Source organism: Trichechus manatus, unplaced genomic scaffold (genome assembly GCF_000243295.1).
Source record: "Trichechus manatus latirostris isolate Lorelei unplaced genomic scaffold, TriManLat1.0 scaffold00073, whole genome shotgun sequence".
Taxonomy (NCBI): Eukaryota; Metazoa; Chordata; class Mammalia; order Sirenia; family Trichechidae; genus Trichechus; species Trichechus manatus.
In genome coordinates, this window is record NW_004444009.1 from 12,666,440 (window position 1) to 12,686,624 (window position 20,185).

General features: G+C 36.4%; 1 protein-coding gene across 4 annotated transcripts in view; it reads right to left on the reverse strand.

Moving 5' to 3' along the window:
• The window catches only part of RAP1A (RAP1A, member of RAS oncogene family), a 96,524-nt gene that overhangs the window by 27,837 nt on the left and 48,502 nt on the right, over positions 1 to 20,185 (reverse strand). Inside the window, exons 1-2 of one of the 4 annotated variants that reach the window (XM_023734927.1) lie at positions 18,357 to 18,531; positions 16,656 to 16,809 (exon numbers count right to left, since the gene is read on the reverse strand). The exons of 1 other annotated variant lie outside the window; for it this stretch is intronic. The gene's annotated coding sequence lies outside the window, so the exon portion shown is untranslated. Of the gene's footprint in view, positions 1 to 16,655; positions 17,403 to 18,356; positions 18,532 to 20,185 lie in introns of those variants that run through there. 2 more of the 4 variants (XM_023734930.1, XM_012556667.2) reach the window with 2 other exon arrangements.

Consider the following 20,185-nt stretch of genomic DNA (forward strand, 5'->3'; position numbering starts at 1 on the left):
CAACAATATAAAATTAACAATACCCAGCATCCAACCAAAAATTAATAGACACATAAAGAAGAAAGAAAATGTGACCTGAAACCAGGGTGAAAATGTGTCTATTACAACAGTCCTAGAAATGAGATGATAGAATTAACCAATAAGGGCTCTAAAACTGCTATTGTAAATATGCTCAAAAGTTTAAAGAAAAACATGAGAGAAATGGAAGACATTACAAAGTACCAAAAGTAACTTCTAGTGTTCAAAAACAATATTTGAAATGAAAATATCACTGGTTTGGATAAAAAATACTACAGAAGAGAAACCAGAAAATATTTGAAGAAATAATCACAAAACAGTTTCCAAATTTGATAAAAACTGTAAACTCACAGATCCAAGAAACACAATTAAGCCCCTCCTCGAGGAGGATAATACATATACACACTACACCAAGGCACATCATAACCAAATTCCTGAAAAGCAGTAAAAAACAGAAAATTTTACAAGAAGCCAGAGGAAAAAAGTTTAGATACAGAGGGACAAAGATAGAAAAGCACAGTTTTTGTGAGAGAAGTTATAAAAGACTGAAAAAAAAATTGAGCAACATCTTTAAAATGTTTAAAGAAAAATATGGCCAACTTAGAATGCTAAATACGATGACCATATTCTTCAAAAAATGAAAGTGGAAGAAAAAAAATTTTTTTCACAAAAAGAAAAAAACTGGAAAAAAAAAAGTTTACCAATATTACAAAAAAAAAAAAAAACAACAAAAACCCACTGCCATCGAGTCGATTCTGACTCATAGCGACCCTATAGGACAGAGTAGAACTGCCCCATAGAGTTTCCAAGGAGTGGCTGGTGGATTTGAACTGCCAACCTTTTGGTTAGCAGCTGTAGCTCCTAACCACTGTGCCACCAGGGCTCCCATATTACCCCTCTCCAAAAAAGGAAGTTTTTCAGGTGGAAGAAAGTGATACTAGATGTAAACTTGGATCTACTTAAGTGAATCGAGAGTACTAAAGGAATAAAGAGTATTATAAATTTTGAATGATAGTAAATCTAAAAGATCTTACTGAGTGTTTAAAGTAAAAGTAGTAACAATGTACCCCAGGATTTACAACACATGTTGAAATAAAATATTATAAGCACAAGAAAATGTAGGAAAATGGACGTATATTATTGAAGGCTCTTACATTGTATCTGAAAGTGGTATACTATTATTTAAAGGTACACTGTGATACATTAAAGATGCATATTTTAAACCTTAGAGCAACCTCTAAAAAAAAATAAGAGCATAGCTAATAAACCAGTAGCTGAGATAAAATGGATTTTTTTTTTTTAATTCAACCTATCCAAAAGAAAGGAAAAATACAAACAAACAAAAAAGAATTCAAAAAAGTGAGACAAATACAAACTTTTTGGTTTCAGGACTTCTCGCACTCTTTTACAGTCTTAAGAGCTTTTATGTAGGTTATCAGGAACAGATGCTAGATTTTTTTCAAATGCTTTTTCTGCATCTACTCATATTACATGGGTTTTCTTTTTATTCTTATTCTATCATGTTTTTCTTTCATTCTACCAATATGTCTGTTCTCACTACTTCTATTGAACACTATACTAGGCTAGGCATGGGTTCTCAGAAGAAAGGCCTGGTAATCTACTTCTGAAAATCCAGTCATTGAAAACCCTACAGAGCACAGTTCTACTCTGACACCCACGGGGTCACCATGAGTTAGAAGTGACTCGACAGCAAGATACACACACACACACACACACACGCACACACACGCACACATACATGCACAGATTCTAGCCTATGCAAACGGAAGAAGTAAAACTGTCTTTATTTACAGATAACATGATCTTGTATGTAGATTCTAAGGAACATCCAAAAGAGCTACCAGACTAATAAGTGAATTTAGCAAGGATGCAGGATAAAAGGTCAATACACAAAAAGCAATTATATTTCTATATACCGGCAAAGGACAACTGAAAAATAAAATTTTAAAAACAATGACATTTACAATAGCATCCAGTAAGAACTGAAATACTTAGAGATTAGTTTAACAAAATATGTGCAAGACCTGTACGCTGAAACTATAAAACATGGCTAAGAGAAATTAAAGACTTAATAATAAATGGAGATATGTCACATTATATTAAGATATGCTCATATTATTGTTAAGATATCAATTCTCTGAAGCTGATCTATAAATTCTTTTTTTCTAAGAACTGACAACTTTAAAATTTATATAAAAATGCAAACAACAGAACAGCTAACACAGTTTTGAAAAAGAAGAACAAAATTATAGGACTTACACTATCTGACTCAAAGACCTATAAAACTGCAGTAATAAAGACATTGGTGTAAGAACAGACATATGGATGGAACAGAATAGAGTCTGAACATATGCATATATGTTCAGTTCACTTTTGACAAAGAGACTGTGGTATGCATTCTCCAAGATGGCCTCCAATGATCTTAGCCTCCTGGTATTTATACCCTTGTGTAGTTCCCCTGGAGCCCTTGGAGCACAGTGGTTATGACCTCGGCTGCTAACCAAAAGGTCAATGGTTTGAATCTAGCAGCTGCTTCTTGGAAACTCTGTGGGGTAGTTCTACTCTGTCCTATAGGGTTGCTATAAGTTGGAATCAACTCAAAAGCAGTGGGTTTGGTTTTTTGTTTTGGTAATTCCCCCAATGCTTAAAAAAAAGATCGGTCGTGTAACCAATAGAATATGGCAGAAGTGACAATATGTGACTTCTAAGTCTAGTTCCTAAAAGGCACTGCAGTTTATTTTGTGGTCTCTTGAATCATTCACTCTGGGGGAAGCCAGCCACCATATCAGGAGAACACTCAAAGGCCCACCTCAAGAGAACTGATGCCTCCTACCAACAGCCAACACTGACTTGCCAGCCACATGAGCAAGTCATCTAGGAAGCATATCTTGCAGTTCCAGTCAAGCCTTCATCCAGATTACAACCTCATGAGAGACCATGAATCAGATCTCTTAGTCAAGCCAATCAAAAATTCCTGATCCACAGAAACTGAGATAATAATTACTGCTGTTTTAAGCCACTAAGATTTGGGCTACTTTGTTACAAAGAAATAGACAACACAAGGGTGAAAGTAACTTAGTGTGGAAAAGACTTCAACAAATCAAGCTGGAACAACTGGATACATATATATGAAAAAAATGAACTTCAACTCTTTGTTCATAATAGCCCAAACCTAGATACAACCCATGTATCCTTTAAGAGGTGAATGGATAAACTGTAGTGTGTCCAATCAGTGAAATACTACTCAGTAATAAAAAGTGGAATGAATTACTGATAGATGCAACAACATGGATGAATCTCAAAAATATGCTCAGTAAAATGAGCCAGACATAAAAGAGTGAATACTGTATGATTCCACTTATACAAAATTTGAGAAAAGACAAAAGTGATTTACAGTGACAGAAAGCTGCTGTGGTCAGTGGTGATGGGGCAGGGGTGATGACTCCACAGGGGCATAAGGGAACTTTTTGGGATGATGGAAATGATCTGTATCCTGATTGTGGTGGTAATTACATAGGTGTACACATTTATCAAAATTTACTGAACTGTATGCTTAAAAATAGGTGCATTTTCATCCAAACTCCCTGAGGGACTGAATTGCTGGGCTGAGGGATGTGGGAACCATGGTCTCGGGGAACATCTAGCTCAACTGGCATAACATAGTTTATAAAGAAAATGTTCTACATTCTATTTTGGTGAGTAGCGTCTGTGGTCTTAAAAGCCTGTGAGCAGCCATCTAAGATACTCCACTGGTCTCACCCCTTTGGGAGCAAGGGAGAAGGAAGAAAACTAAAGATACAAGGGAAAGATTAGTCCAAAGGACTAATGGACCACAACTACCATGGCCTCCACCAGACTGAGTCCAGTACAACTAGATGGTGCCCGGCTACCACTACTGACTGCTCTGACAGGGATCACAATAGAGGGTCCCAGACAGAGCTGGAGAAAAACGTAGACATAAATTCTAACAAAAAAAGATCAGACTTACTGGCCTGACAGAGACTGGAGTAACCCTGAGAGCATGGCCCCCGGACACCCTTTTAGCTCAGTAATGAAGTCACTCCCGAGGTTCACCCTTCAGCCAAAGATCAGACAGGCCCATAAAACACAACAAGACTAAAGGGACCATACCAGTCCAGGGACAAGGACTAGAAGGCAGGAGGGGACAGGAAAGCTGGTAAAGGGAACCCAAGGCCAAGAAAGGAGAGCGTTGACATGTCTTGGGGTTGTTAACCACTGTCATAAAACAATATGTGTACTAACTGTTTAACGAGAAGCTAGTTTGTTCTGTAAACCTTCATCTAAGTACAATTAAAAAAAGAGAAAAAAAGTATAATAAAAATAAAAAAATAGGTGCATTTTATTTTATGTAAGTTATAACTTAACAATTCATTTAGGAAAATTCAACAGGAAAAAGCAGGAAATTTTTCAGAACACCAATTACATACATAGCAGACTATGCAGCAGACATGATGGTAAGTATGATTCTTACTCTGAAGCAAACATTTACAAAGTATCTCCCAGGTACAGGCGTACACCAGGTGCTAGGGACACAAAAATGAAAAATATATGGTTCCCATTCTCAAGGAGTTCATAGAGTACCGGGGGGAAAAAGCTGTAATATGATGTGAACAGAGTTTTACAGAGATATGATTAAACAGTTAGAGAGGGATGGAGGAACAGAAGGAGAATCCAGGATGGTTTTTCAACAGAAGGAACAGAGGAGCTAAGTCAAAAACTGAATAGAAATGTTCCACGCACATCTGCAAGAGCATTCCAAGTAGAGGAAACAGCTTGAGCAAATGCACTAAAGCATTAAATACAGCAGAGATCCAGGGAATACCAACTAAAATCCAGTGTGGCTAGAACACAGGGTTTAAAAAAAAGGTATAGAAGAGGACACTGGGTATGGAGACTGGGTTATGTTTGCAAAGTTTATTTGCCATGTTAAAGAGTTTACAATTTATCTAGCAAGTAATGGGGAAAAACAATAATTTTTAAGAAGGTAATATGGTTAGATTTATGTTTCAGAAAGATGCCCACTGACAGTATATAAAATGGACTGAAGGATGGAAAGATTAGAGGCAGGCGAAATAGGAAGCTACCACAACGGTTCAGTTGGGAAATAACATAGGCCTGTATAGTAGCACTAGGGTTGAAGAGGAGATGGTGTTTTTCTGAAGATAAAATTGACAAGACTCTGTAACTTATTAAGGGTTATTATTAAGGGGAATGGAGAAGAGTCAAGGATAACTTCTAGATATCTAGCTTGAACAAGTAAGTGGCTTGTAGCATACCTTCAATTAAGACAGGAAGTACAAACGGAGGTTGAAAAGAAAGATAATACTTTCTGTCAAAAATTAAGTTTGAGATTTCTATGGGAAACGAGGTAGAGATATCTGATACATATTTAAAAATCCAAGTCTGAAAGCTTGGTAGAAACAAATGGACTAGAGGTACAGACTTAGGAGTCACTGTTATAAAAGACAGTAGTTGAAACCATGGTAGTAGATGATATTAACCAAGAAGAATGGATACGGTGAAAAGAGAAGAAAGCTAAAAACTGAACCCTAGGCTGAACAGGGAAACAGAGGAAAAAGTGAGGTGGAAAAAAAATTTTGTGGGAACACTAGGCATCTTATGCTTCTACCTGTGTCAGGTCATTCCCTCACTTCCATGGGTGGGGGTCGGGGTATACTGACAGTTAAACACAAGATAATATATTTTATATAGACAGACTGCCATATCCCTAACCCCCTTTCCAGGCCTCCAGTGATTCTCAGTCTGAGGATTCCTATCGTTCTAAAGAAGATATGAAGTCATCCTCTCTAATCTAAAAATTTTTATCTTTCAAGAGGAAATACTAATATATCAAGGCTCACTTATACTCCTCAAATGTCTCCAGCTCTTCTAGGGCAATAGAATTTGGGGAAAGTACTCAGACATGGCCAAATTATTTTGGGTATTCAGCAACAGTAAAATTTTTGGCCCCTGCTCCTCAACTCAAGTGGTAAGATATTTAAGTTCAAAAGACATTTTTCACATACTGTATGCATAGAAAATTGTTTTCTTTACACCTAACAAACACCATGTGTTACGAATGTATGCACGTGTGCACACATGCAAGTACAAGAATAAAATAGCTCATACCAGAAAACACACACACAAACCCAAAAAGGAATACTGTGGGTTAGTATTTTCTTTCTAAAGCAGGGTAGCTCTAACTCATTACTGCCAAGTTAGAAAACCACTATGTTCTTCCAAGCAAATCCTATGCCTTTTTATGGAAATCTCTTGTGCCCTGTTCTCACAACACAGCACCAGAAAATTTCTCACTCTGGTCAAGGTTCCTTGACAAATAAGGAGGACAGGAATAAACATTACATTACATTTAAATTAAGTCAATTTTGGGCCCCTAATATCATAGTTCATGTTATAATATAACAATTTGTTCATTCTTCCTTCAACAAAACTACTTCTAACTTTCACAAAATTAACATAAGTTGATTGTCTTTCCGAAGCAAATTGATCCTGCTTTAACATTTCTGTATTTTTTAAATATGCAAACTAATGAATTACAGGAAGAATTATTTTCTACACAACTGAACCTGCAAAAAAAAAAGTCATTAAAGGAAATTTAGTTGTGAAGAGAAATTTGGAAGAAATTTTTTTTAATATTAAGGAACACTAAAGGCAGTTTCTTAACAAGCAGTTATACTGCTGGTTATATTTAAATAAATAAACAGGGGTAAAGAAGCCATAAATATTTTAAAATTGATCACAATCTGCTTGTTGTGGGAAGACAATAAATACAGAAATCAAAGTAAGCTTTAATTTTCTAAAATAAAGAACGATGTTCCTCACAGTATATCACAACGGAAATTAAACTTTTTTGGTATGAATTCAGATAATTATTATCACTGAGAGCCCTCTTTCCTTGATTCTTTTTCCTCTTGTTCTTCCCAGTCCTCTCAAAACTAGTTCTTTGGGGGAAGGATGTATATAGAAAGTGACCAGACATAATCTACTTGTAAATGAATTTTATAAATTAGTTGTCACACTCTAAAACCAGGCACACCCAGCGTAACAGCAATTTCTACTGCTTCCCCTGCTTCTCACAATGAGAGAAGATAAGCTCCTGTAAATACAAGAGGCCAACAGGAATTCTCAAATTAACAATCACAGATCTCAAGAAAACAATTTGAACAAAGGTAAAAAATTCAACAAAAAGAAGAACAAAAACAAAGAAAACAAAGGTAACAGGGTCTATAAAAGAATGTAAAGTAAATGTAATATCCTTAAAGAGACTCTTGAAGTTATCAAGTCTATGTAAAAGATACACTGGAGATTTAGGAAATAAAAATATAACCATCAAAATAAAAGTAAAAGCCCATCAGTAGATGGGCTGAAGAGAAAAATGCATAGCTGAAGAGCAAGTTTGTGAACCAATATACTGAACTCAGAGTCTACTGGAGTGCAGAACAAAAGGACAGAGCAATGGAAAGTATCAAAGACAAGAGGAAAGGAGGATAGATCCAAAAGTTCCAACAGCTATTTGACAAGAAGTCTAGAAAGAACAGAGAAACCAAAGACATAATAGAAGAAAATTTCCAGAAGTAAATTAAGAAAGTTAGGAATCTTCAGATTCAAAGGGCCCAATGAATGCCAATCATAACGAAAAATAAAAGATCCGCAACTGAACAGAGTATAGTTAAATTTCCAACCACTCAAATTCTAAAAGCTTCTAGAAAGGAAAAATGTATTCCCCTTCCTTTGACTAGGGGGGGAGGGGGTGGTGTGTGCTTAGAAACAGAATAAAAAACCCAAAGAAACCAGTTGCCATATAGTAATTTTGACTTGTGGTGACCCCTATGTGTGTCAGCGTAGCACTGTACTCCATAAGGTTTTCAATGGCTGATTTTTTGGAAGTAGATCGCCAGGTCTTCCTTCTGAGGCGCCTCTGAATGGACTGGCACCACCAGCCTTTCGGTAAGCAGCTGAACGTGTTAACCGTTGCACCATCCAGAAACTCCAACAAAGAGAATAAAGCAGAATACCATCTGACTTCTGAAGTGGGGTTAGAAAAGGTGCTAGCGATTACTCCTGGATCTCTATTCTGGGATATACAGCTTTGGAGCCCTGAGCCGTCATATGAGAAGTTTGGCTGCCCTGAAGCCACCACTTTGGAGAGACTGCAGAGATAGACAGAGATACCTGAGGGAGGCCCAGCTGTGAGTGAAAAAGCCTTCAAGATGATCCCAGCACAGCCATCATCTGACTGCAGCATCCTAAGAGGTCATAGGTCAGATCTAACCAGCTGTGATGCTCCCTAATCTATGAGCAATAATATATGGTTATTGTTTTAAGCCACTACATTTTGGGACAGTTTGACACGCAGCTAAAAACAACTAAACTAAAAACAGAGGGGAGAAAGAAAAGAATTAAAAAAAACAAAGAACAGATGGATAGGTTGAAAACAAGTGGAAAGATGCCAGACTTAAACCCAAATATAAATAGGAAAAAATAAAAATGTAAATAAAGCAAAAGTTGACAGAACTAAATGGAAAACCAGGCAAATACACAATTATGATTAGATTTTAACATGTCTCTCTCAGTAACTCACAGAAGAAGAATATAATCAGTGAGTATACACAGGAGATTTGAAAAACAAAATGAAGCAACTTGACCTAATAGACATTCATAGAACAGTACACCCAACAACTGCAAATTACATATTCTTTCCAAGTGACCATGGATCATTTACCAGAATAGACCAGGCTGGGCCATAAATCAAGTCTCAACAAATTTTGAGTAACAGAAATCATACAGAGTGTATTTTCTAACCATAACGACAACAACAACCCGTTGCTGTTGAGTTGATTCCAACTAATAGTGACCCCATAGGACAGAGTAGAACTACCCCATAGGGTTTCCAGGGAGCGGCTGGTGGATTTGGACTGCTGACCTTTTGGTTAGTAGCTGAGCTCTTAACCACTGCACCATCAGGGCTCTTTCTAACCACAATGCAATTAAATCAGAAATCAATACAAAAATATAACTATATATCCCCAAATGTTCGTAAATTAAACAATGCAATTCTAAATAACATATGGGTCAAAGAAGAAATCAAGATGGAAATTAGTAAACATTTTGAACTAAACAGTAATGAAAATATAACATATCAAAAATTACTGGAGCTGGTGCTCTAACAAATAAAGGAAAATAATACAAGAAAGAGAAAGGGTAAGAACGAGAGTATGGCAAGAAAAAAATTAGTAAAAATTGTGGTTAGAAATCTAATTATCATCATTAATATGTTCAAAAATCTGGAAATAAAAATCCCTGATTTTCTCAACATTTTGGTTTGGAAGGAGTTAGGTGAGGGAAGTAAAGGCATGTTAATGTTTTTCTCTTGCTTGGGGAGAAGATAAAGAGACTGAATTTCTCTCTCTATGCATTGAAAAATTATAAATCTGAATGTGTGAAAAATGTTAATGCCAATGACTAGATTAGAAATACATAACAAAAATCACTACAGGAAAAATGGGGAAATAACTTGATCAATTCAACCAAAGGTAGAAATAAAAAATAAAGAGACAATAGGTAAAAATGGTAAACAAAAGATAGCAGGAATAAGAACAAACAGATGAGTTGTCACAATACAATAAATAGAAATCCTCCTAAATCCTAATTCTTCAAACCACAAATGAAGATAAACGCTTTTTTATGAAAAGTCTCTAATGAAAAGTACAGAGCTTAAAACAATAGATTTAATTTACATGTAGCAAATCTCATAACATATATACTAATAGCTTCTTTTGGCTTTTCTTGTTTTCTATACCGGTCAGACTTCAACAACAGAATGGTGGAACTACAATAAGTACTTTCTTTTGAGGCAATCTACTCTAAAAACATCTTTAGATATGGTCTATTAGCCCTTTGAGCGCTACCCTCACAAAAAGTACATTCCATTTCTGGGTAATATAATTGTTAGAAGTTCTTTACACTATGGTATGTATGATGTTTCTTTGTAGTGGCTACTTACTTACTGAGTCTCAATTCTGCCCTTTGATGCTAAATAAAATAAAAAGAATTCCTTTTCCATCCTACACTCCATCAAATATCTGAAGACAGTTATTTCCCCCAAGTATTCTCTTTTTCAGTAAACAGTCCTACGTCATTTATCAAATTATAAAGTTTCAAATTCAGTTATTATTCTGGTCTCCTCTGCAAGTTTCAGCTCTCATTCTCTTTCTCTCAAAACGTGCTGATAGTGCTAAAACGGCTTATAACAAAAAAAGCAGCCACTATATTCCCTTAATATACTTTTTTTTTTTTTTTTTTGAGGTGTGGACAAGCTAACTTTATTCTACAAGCAATGGGGACTCCATGCAGGTTTTTAAAATAACATGTATTTTTTCTTTTTAAACTTTTAAAATACGGGCATTATAGAAAACTGAAAAGCAAAGAACACAAAAGGTATCCAAAATATTTTGATGATTTGATTAGTTTGACATATCCTTCTACATTCTAGTATGCATACACAACTGAGCATACATTTTTAGGTGGTTGAGGTCACACAGTATAGATCATGCTTTTTCACACATCATGAATATTTATCAATTCAAAGTCTCAAAGCTGAGTATTTTGATAACCAAGAATACACTACACTGACACAATCAGGAAGGGAAAAAAAAAATCCTGCCTTGAGGACAAACAATTCACAAAAAACAAAAATGGTAACAGGCCTCTAGATTATTTTAAACCTTCAGATGTTTCTTTTACTGTTTTCTGTCATACTTCTAAATAAGCTGTTTATACTCCTATCTCTTGGTTTTTAGTTTTAGATATTGCTATTATGATACATAAGAATGTTAGCTCTCTTAACACACAATAGTGTATTACGTTTCCTTTTTTGTATGATTTGTGTTTATTCTAGAATCACATATCAACATAATTTTCCATCCAGTCAAACTTTCCAGATAATCTATCAGTTTCATCACCCCCTACCCTCACCCACAAAAAAGAAAAATCCTTCAGGAGCTTTCTGCTTTCCTGCTGTAATCTCTACCAATTGCTCTCTAGGCCTGCGGTGGCTGTGAACCTAGCTAGGACTTTCTTTTAATGTAGTGGTTTAGAGCAGTGTGCCTCAAAGTGCCTATCCACAAGCTGCTACCACTATTTGTTTCTGGTCCTCCAGAAAATGTGGAGATTGTCCTGGTAAATCAATATTTTCACTAAGCATGTTGTTTAGATTAGATCAGCTGAACAGTGGAAATAGGTAACAGGGCTGGTGGCAGTATTTTTTAGAAAAAAGAAAGAAAATATTAAATTATAGATCATGCTCAGTGCTGTGCCATCACTTCTCGGAACTTTAACAGTAACAGTTTTTAAAAAAAAAACACCTTTAAAGGCACAAGGTTTCTACAACTTCTCAGGTTCACTGCATTTCCTCACTAGAAGAAACGTCCCCCACTTCCTCCTTATATATTAAAAAGCAACAAATTCTACTGTATTAAAGAAATTTATCCATCATTATCCCCAAATAAATCTTTACCAAAATATCTGGTAAAGTGTGACTGAGACAGTTGTCCCACTTACTGCACCCATGAAATTCTCCAAAAGTACAAGGATTAAAATATTTAATTCAACCTTCTTACTTAGGGTTAAAATTTTATGCAAGTTTGACAAGCAATCTTGAAAGATTTAATATACCATTATGGCAACAGCTGCAATAATCTACCATTTGAATTTACACCCTGAACAAAAATGTGTTGATGTATATATATATTTCCCTCTCTAATAACTTCTGTATCATCTGTAGTCACGTTATCTTTTCATATCGTTTATTTGTGCCTTCTCTCTTTTTCTTTCAGTCAATCTTATCAAGTTTGCATATAAATTTTATTAGTCTTTTTTTCAGAATTAACTTCGGCTTTGCTGATCCTTCATTGTAGGTCTGCTTTGTGTTTCTTTCATTTCTGCTTTTATGTTTATTATTTCCTTCCTTTCTTTGATTTATTCTGTTCTTTTTCTAACTTAAATTGTATACCTGACTCATTAATTTTCACACTTTCTTCTTTTACAATTAATATCTTAGACTCGCCATCAGGAATCACGTCTACTTAAAGTACATCTTTTGGAATTTTTGAACCAACTGATGTTCAACTAGTGATAAAATTTCCCAGTTTTTATTTGTGTGAAATCCGCTCTATGTTACCTTCAATCTGAAACGATATTTTAGCTAAGTTTAATAGTTTTTTACCCTCAGCACACTGAAGTTACTATTCTATTGTCTTCTGGCTTTCATTTTTGCTTTAAATAAGTATGCTGTTAGTCTAAGTGCAGAACATTTGAAAGTAATCAGTCTTCTCTCTGGCTATTTTTAAGATCTGTGGTTCATCTCTGATTGCCCGAACATTTAAGTATGGCATATCTAGGTTTAGATTTTTATTTATCCAGCTTAGAATTTATCTGACTTCTCGAATTTGTGTCTTTCTGCAGTATTGAAAATCCTCCATTGTAATCTTCTCAAATATTATTGTTACTTGATTTTTCTTCACCTCTGAAATTCTGCTTAGACAACTGTTAGACCTTCTCACACTCTTTTGGCATTAGTTTGGATACAGGCTAGGCTGCTGTAATAAGAGACCCCAAAGTGGCTTAAACAAAATTCAAGTTTCTCCCCCAACCTCTATCTAACCAAATAGTCTGAATGGACAGTCCAAGGTTGGTTTGGCAGCTTAGCAGTTTCAGGGAGCCGACCTCTTACATCTTCTTGCTCTGTCATCGTAGAGTATTGCCCTCTTCCACATAGTTAAAAATAGCTCACTACCATGTCCACATTCCAGTCCATGGGAAGGACGGAAGGGGCATACCCCTTTCCTCTCATGGGCATGATCTAAAAGTTGCCATCATAAGTTCCACTTGCATCCCAAATTGTTAAAACCTAGTCACACTGTCAAACTCATTATTAGGAAGGCAGTGAAATGGAAGCTTTAGCTGGACAGCAAAGCATCCAACCAATACATTCATTACTTAGAAGGAAAAAGGAAGGTATCAGGGAAAACTAGCAATCTCTGCCACAATTTTCCAAATTTCTTTTCTTCTTTCATATTTTCCACCCTCTCTATTTCAGTTATTTTTCAGATCATCTTCTAGCTCACTAATTCCCTAAGTCTAATGTACTGTTAAACCTGTCCACTGTACTTTAAAATTTTCATTTCTAGAAGTCTCTCCCCACCCCCAAAGCTTTTGGTAATTTTTCATAGTCTCATTTTCTTTCTCATAAGCAGTATAGCAAAATGGTTAAAAGCATGAATTCAGGATACAAGCTGCCTGGCTAAAATCCTGGCTTCACCACTTAAAACCATGGTCAAGTTACTTAACCATTCCGTACTTCAGTTCCGTCACCTGTGAAAGGAGATAATAATAGTCTCTACTTCATAGAGTTGTTATAAGGATTAACTGAATTAACATGTATAAAGTACTCAGAACAGTGCAAAGGTTCATATGAAGTACCACAAAATGCTAGCCATCATAATGTCATTATTATTATATTTTAAAACCTTCTTTATTTTGCTAAATATAATTGATTTTAAATTCTGCATTTAATAATTTTAAAACCTGCAGTCAATGGGAATCCAATTCTGCTGTTGTTTTGGCCATTCCTTGTTTTCAATACCTTTTTTCTTTCTGAGTCATATAATTTTTGACTGTGAGATCATATTTCCTGATACTTTATCTATGGGGATTATTGAAGGCCTTGGTTTAAGATGGGGTCCATCAGAGAAGATACACATTTGCTTCTGCCAAGTGCCTGGAGTTGACTATTGGCCAGCATTAAACTCTATTCTCAGAAACCCTACATAAAGACCAGGTTGTGAATACAAAATATCAGAAAGTAATCCACTTTCAACTCCCTCACTTCAACTCACTGTCAAAATTTGGGATAGGCAAATTTCCTTTCAGTTGGCAGGGGGTGGGGTGGAGGGTGCAGATACTTGGTGGGAAGCCTCCTAATAGACTGAGTTTAATCTCTTATCCTCTGTATCTGGCAAGGCAATGAAATCCTAGGCGCACACTCACTCATCAGTAAATGTTCTCAAGGCAAAAATAAGTCTCTCAGCGCTGATTTCAGCTTTCATTTACTGTTTAGCCTTTGAGTATGTCTTATAAAATGTCAGTTCTTTGATGCATTAAAAAATATTTCTTAGACAGTAAAAAAAAAAAAATAATATTCTTATATTTTTCCTGCCATTGTAGTTGGAAGACTAAAACACTTACTTTATCACTTGACCAAAAATGAGTTACTAACTTCCTCCATGAGAACACATATTTTTCAAATAGTTTCAGTATCCTGAAGCATTTCTAGGTTGTAGCCAATTAAAACCATGCATGTTTGCTTCCTTTGTTATTTATTAAATGTTATAACCAGGTCCTATAATTCCTGTCAAAACTGAAATGTTGAAGGTGAACCTTCCTCATGAGGAACATACACTAAGTAGTGGAGGAATTCACATCGTTCCTACAAAGAGGGTTCTGGCACAACTATATAATTTCAGTTCCAACATTGTTCCTTTAGGTCTGTAGCTGTAAAACGTATCTTTGTTTTTTAAAATTTTATATAATCAACATGCCTATCTCTATGAGTGAGAAGTAATGAATCTATATTTTATGAAAAATTCTTCATATTAAATGAATAGCAACATGTTATCAAGAATATCATCTATAACAAAAGCGTGATTAATTTCATCACAGAGCAATACTTTATATTTTATATCAAAAAAACAAACAAACTAAACCCGTAGCTGTGAAGTCAATTCTGACTCATAGCGACTCTGTATCACTACAGCTTTTTTTAAAGGGTGGGAAAAAGAATCACCTGGGCAGAGAAATCACCACCCCCTCAGACAGATAATCTGTCTACTCCTTTTCTCTTCTACAACCATGACTCTAGTCAAGCAACTCCTAGGACTAGTGAGATAATCTCTTAACTAGTCCACTGTGGCTCACTCTGGTTCCTCCAACCCTACCCCAGATTTGTCCTCCACATTGCAGCCAGAGTGATCTTTTCAAGATATAAATCTTATAACGTCACTGCTCTCCTTAAATGATTACATGGTTTGCTTTTGGTCTTTGGATGAAGATAAAACTCCAAAAGAAGTCCTCCAAGCTCTTAATGATTTCACCCTTATCTACTTATTTCATCTTGTATCATACCCCTACTCGCTGTCTATGCCAGCCATATTGACCATCTTTCAGTTCTTTAAACCTGATATGCTCTCTTCTTCCATAGGACTTTTGCACAAGTTATATACCCTTTGCCTGAAATGCCCTTTCCTTCCTTCGTCACTTAGTTAATGCCTGCTCTCCTCCTCAGATCTCAGCACAAGAGTTAGTTCCATAAGATATCCTTCCCTGAGCCCTTTATGTCAAAATGTTATATACTCTCCAGTAACTAGAGAGTAGACAAGTGTTAACTTTGGTGAAGGGAAAGACAATACACAACACAGAGGAAATCAGCACAACTTGACCAAGGCAAAGAAAGACACTTAGAGGAACACAAAACCCAAACCCACTGCTGTCAAGTCGATTCCAACTCAAAGCGCCCCTCTAGGACAGAGTAGTATGGCCCTATAGGGTTTCCAAGGCCGTAAATCTTTATGGGAGCAGGCTGCCACATCTTTCTCCCATGTAGTGGCTGCTGGGTTCGAACCACCAACCTTTCAGTTAGCTGAGCACTTAACTACTGCATCACCAAGGCAGCAGACAAACACAAGAAAAAAAAAAAAAGAGGCAACCACAGTACATACTATAATAAATACAACCCTACACCAACAGTAAAAACAAACGATAACTTACAAGCAGATAACACAGGCAGATACGTATGCGTATGTGAGTATACTCGTACATATATAGGTTAGACTGTGGATATTTTTACATATATATTTGTATGTACAGCATGTATATTCATAAATACATGTTGAAATACATATGTACATACGTACACACATATACACACATACATCCATGTTGAGTGTTGCCACATAAAATCATAAAATAATCTTTAAATGACTGTTTGAGTATCAAAATCAAGTAAATTAAAAACCTAACCTGAGAAGAGATTCATCATTCTGAATTTTTTCTGAAAGACAGCTAGGAAAGTTAACATTTTTGTAAAATCACTCAAATATGACAGGCTGGTCCTTTCTACTAAGAAATTTCAAATCATGAGGTAAACAAGTTGAAAATCTCAAATAACACACTGTTTTGAAAGGACTTCAAAAAAAGACTACAAGAAATTAAATGATTTCCTTTATACTGTTTCACCGTATTTTAAAAGCATTCTCCCTTTACTGATGTTATTGGTTTAATTTAAACTGTCAGTGGTAAAAGTCACATATGACATAGCTACACCACCAGATTGAACCATTTTCTCTTTTCAGAGAAACAAATTATTTAAAAAATAAGTAAAAAGAAATAAACAAACACACTTTCAACATAAAACCTGAAGCTTATTCTCACTAAAAAGATGTTACTTCCTTATATCACATTAAATCTCAAAAGTAAAATGTACTCTTCATATTAAAAAGAGAAAGAGAGAGATCTCCTACCTATACATCAAAGGTCCTCTGATCACAACTTTTCTTCATAACTGTCAAATACTGGAAATGCCTCTAATTATAATAGAAGAGTGGAGAATATCACAGTATCCAAAAATATGCTATACACTGTACCTTCGCGTATATGTGTTCTTAGATGCATGAGCTGTTAAAAAAAAGAGTGAATGCTGTATTCTGTATTAGCAACATTACAAATCATCAAAAAGTACATCACCAGTAAATGGCTGACTAACAGGAAATGGAAAGGGGACTGCTTTTTACATGGATCCTCATGTACTCAGTAAAGAGGATATTCTTCAGCAACTGTTATTCATCATAGGCAAATAAGACATTTGTAAACCATGCAAAAATTTAGAACAGAGTTTCTTTCTAGGTTGACAAACAACAAAAAGAATTTTCCCTAAAGCATGCATTTCACCAGGTTTACTAAATTATGATAAGTATAGCTAAGTGTTTCAATTCTGGAATCCAAAAGATACTTTTCTATAAATGGAGATATTTATTCTAGCTTTATTCCTTAAATGTGTATACTATAAACCCTAACCAACAAAACAATTAACAGTGCTGCCATTTAAACCATATATTCATAATATTAAAATTCAAGACTAACACAAAAGCAAGCCACAATAATGAAAAAGTATGAATTTAGAATAATTTCTAAAGTGAAAAGAAGGTCACCAAATTTCTGAAATTTTCAGTCTTTAAAAACTGCTTCACAGAGGTGGGGCCAAGAAGGTGGAGTCGTCAGATGCTTCCTGTGCTCTCTCTTACAACACAGACCCAAAAAAACAAGTGAATTGATCATATTTGACAATCTAGGAGCCCGTAATATCAAAGGCAAAGTCAAGGAATCAGACTGAGTGGCAGGGGGAGGTAGAGTGATTTGGAAGAAGCAAGGAGCTGCCAGACCTGACCCGGCAAGAGTCAGTACCCTTCAGGCCAGATCAGCCGGTGTATGCAGTGAGGCAAGCAGTGGCACTCAGTAGGCATTTTCCACGTCGGGAGAGACCGAGTAGCAGAGAGTCTACTCGGGCCTCCAGAACCAGTGAAAAGTGGCGCTCAATCAGCAAAAGATAAGTATATGCATCTGATCTACTGTGTGGATCAAAAAACACCCCCTTTGGGAAAAACCTCTCTCCCATTTACCTGCCCCCTCCCCGCTCTATACCGGGTTGAGTCTGGCTTCAGCAATTGCTGAGTCCCCTGTGCCAGAAGTAGGACCCTTCACATACCCTGAGCCATTCTCCTGGTCTTGAAGAGGGAACAAATTAACAAACAGGAGAAAATAATCTGCCAGCTCCCCTAAGCCAGGAACTCATGGTAGGCACAGCTCCTTTGCAAAAGCACAGGCATAAGGGGTCCATGGACTTTGAATGCCTTTCACCTCTGCACAGACCTGTGCAGGCCTATTTCAACAGCATAGGCCCTCAGTGCCACAGTACAACAGGGTACATATCTGAAGCCTAATTTCAACTGTATCAGCTATATGGTGAAGTGGCAGGTTTGTTACATTTGACACTGCTCTGCACATTAAGCAGGGTCCTCATCTACCCACATCAGGGGCCTGAGGACTGGTGGCTCCACCCATGCCACCTAGCCACCCGTGACAGAGGTCCAAGAATAAGTGGTGCCTCCCAGTCCTTACAGCCAACAGCACTGGGTGCCCATAGTCCAGCTGTAAAACCCACTCACCTACACGCTGTAGGGTACAGGGACATGTTTTCCTCCAAGACACTCAGGGGCAGCCTTCAGCCCCTTGTCTTGCTCAGCGTGTGGCCCCCTACCGCAGTCAGATAACTGTGCCTACGCCAATCACCCCTGCCTAAGACTGTACGTGAAAGCTTGAACCACACACTTGGTGACTGACTACCTGGACACCTGAGCTGAACCCATATAAGAAAAGTAAACAAACTCCTGGGCTTACATACCCAGTAACAGATCTAACCAACTGATGACAGGATGTTAGAGCTTCAAAGTCGTCAATAATCAAATTAGCACACACGAGCAGCCTATTTGGGCTTATCAAAACCAAACAAGAAGCTAGGACACAGTAAGCAAACATGAAATAAATAAATAACTTATTGATGGTTCGGAGACAACAGTTAATATCAAATCACACAAAGAGGCATACCATGATGGCTTCAGCAAGCTCCCAAAACAAAGAATCAAGACATTTCCGGAGGAAGAGAACTTCTTGGAATTACTGGAGGTAAACTACAAAATATACAGAACTCTTCAAGGGATCAGGAAGGAGATCAGCCAAAATACAGAAAAGCCAAGGAACACACAAACAAAGCAACAGAGGAACAAAAGATTAGAGAAGAGCATGATGACAAACTTAACAGGCTGCAAGAATCCACAGAGAGAAAGCAATCAGAAATCCAGGAGATTAACAATAAAATGTCAGAATTAGACGAGAAAGTCATAGGAGCAGAACTGAGGCAATGGAAGTCAGGATTAGTGAGACTGAAGATAAAGCACTTGACACCAACTTATTTGAGGAAAAATGAGATAAAAGAACTCAAAAAAATGAAGAAACCCTAAGAATTATGTGCCACTCTATTAAGAAGAATAACCTATGAGCGACTGGAGTACCAGAACAGGGGGGATAACAGAGAATACAGAGAGAACTGTGGAAGATTTGTTGGCAGAAAACTTCCCTGATATAGTGAAAGATGAGAAGATATCTACCCAAGATGCTCATCGAACCCCACATAAGGTAGATCCCAAAAGAAAGTCACCAAGACATATTATAATCAAACTTGCCAAAACCAAAGATAAAAAGAGAATTTTATGAGTGGCTAGGGATAAATGAAAAGTCATCTACAAAGAAGAGTCAATAAGCTCAGACTACTCAGCAGAAACCATGCAGGCAAGAAGGTAATAGGATGACATATATAAGGCCTTGAAGGAAAAAAATTGCCATGCAAGAATGATATATCCAGCAAAACTGTCTCTCAAATATGATAGTGAAATTACGGCATTTCCAGATAAACAGAAGTTTAGGGAACTTATAAAAACCAAACCAAAATCACTAGAAATACTAAAGGGAGTCCTCCAGTTAGAAAATCAGTAACATCAGATAACATCTCAAGACTAGAACACAGGACAGAGCAACCAGATATCAACCCAGATAGGGAAGTCACAAAAATAAAGCTAAAACACTGAAAACAGGGAAACCGAGATGTCCATATGCAAAAGATGACAACATTAAAACAAGAAAGAGGAGCTAAAAAATGTAGTCATAGATCTTTCACACAGAGAGGAAGTCAAGGCACATGAAGAAATAAAAGAGTGGTTTACACTTAGAAAAATAGGGGTTAATATTAAGGTTATCACAAAGGAAACTAAACAATCCTATACATCAAAATGAAAAACATAAAAGACTCAGCAAATACAAAATCAACAACAATGAAAAAGATGAAAAGAAAATACATAAAGAAAAACTACTAAACACAGAAAATTAAGTGGAACAAAGAAATTGTGAACAACACACAAAAAAGACATCAAAATGACAGCAC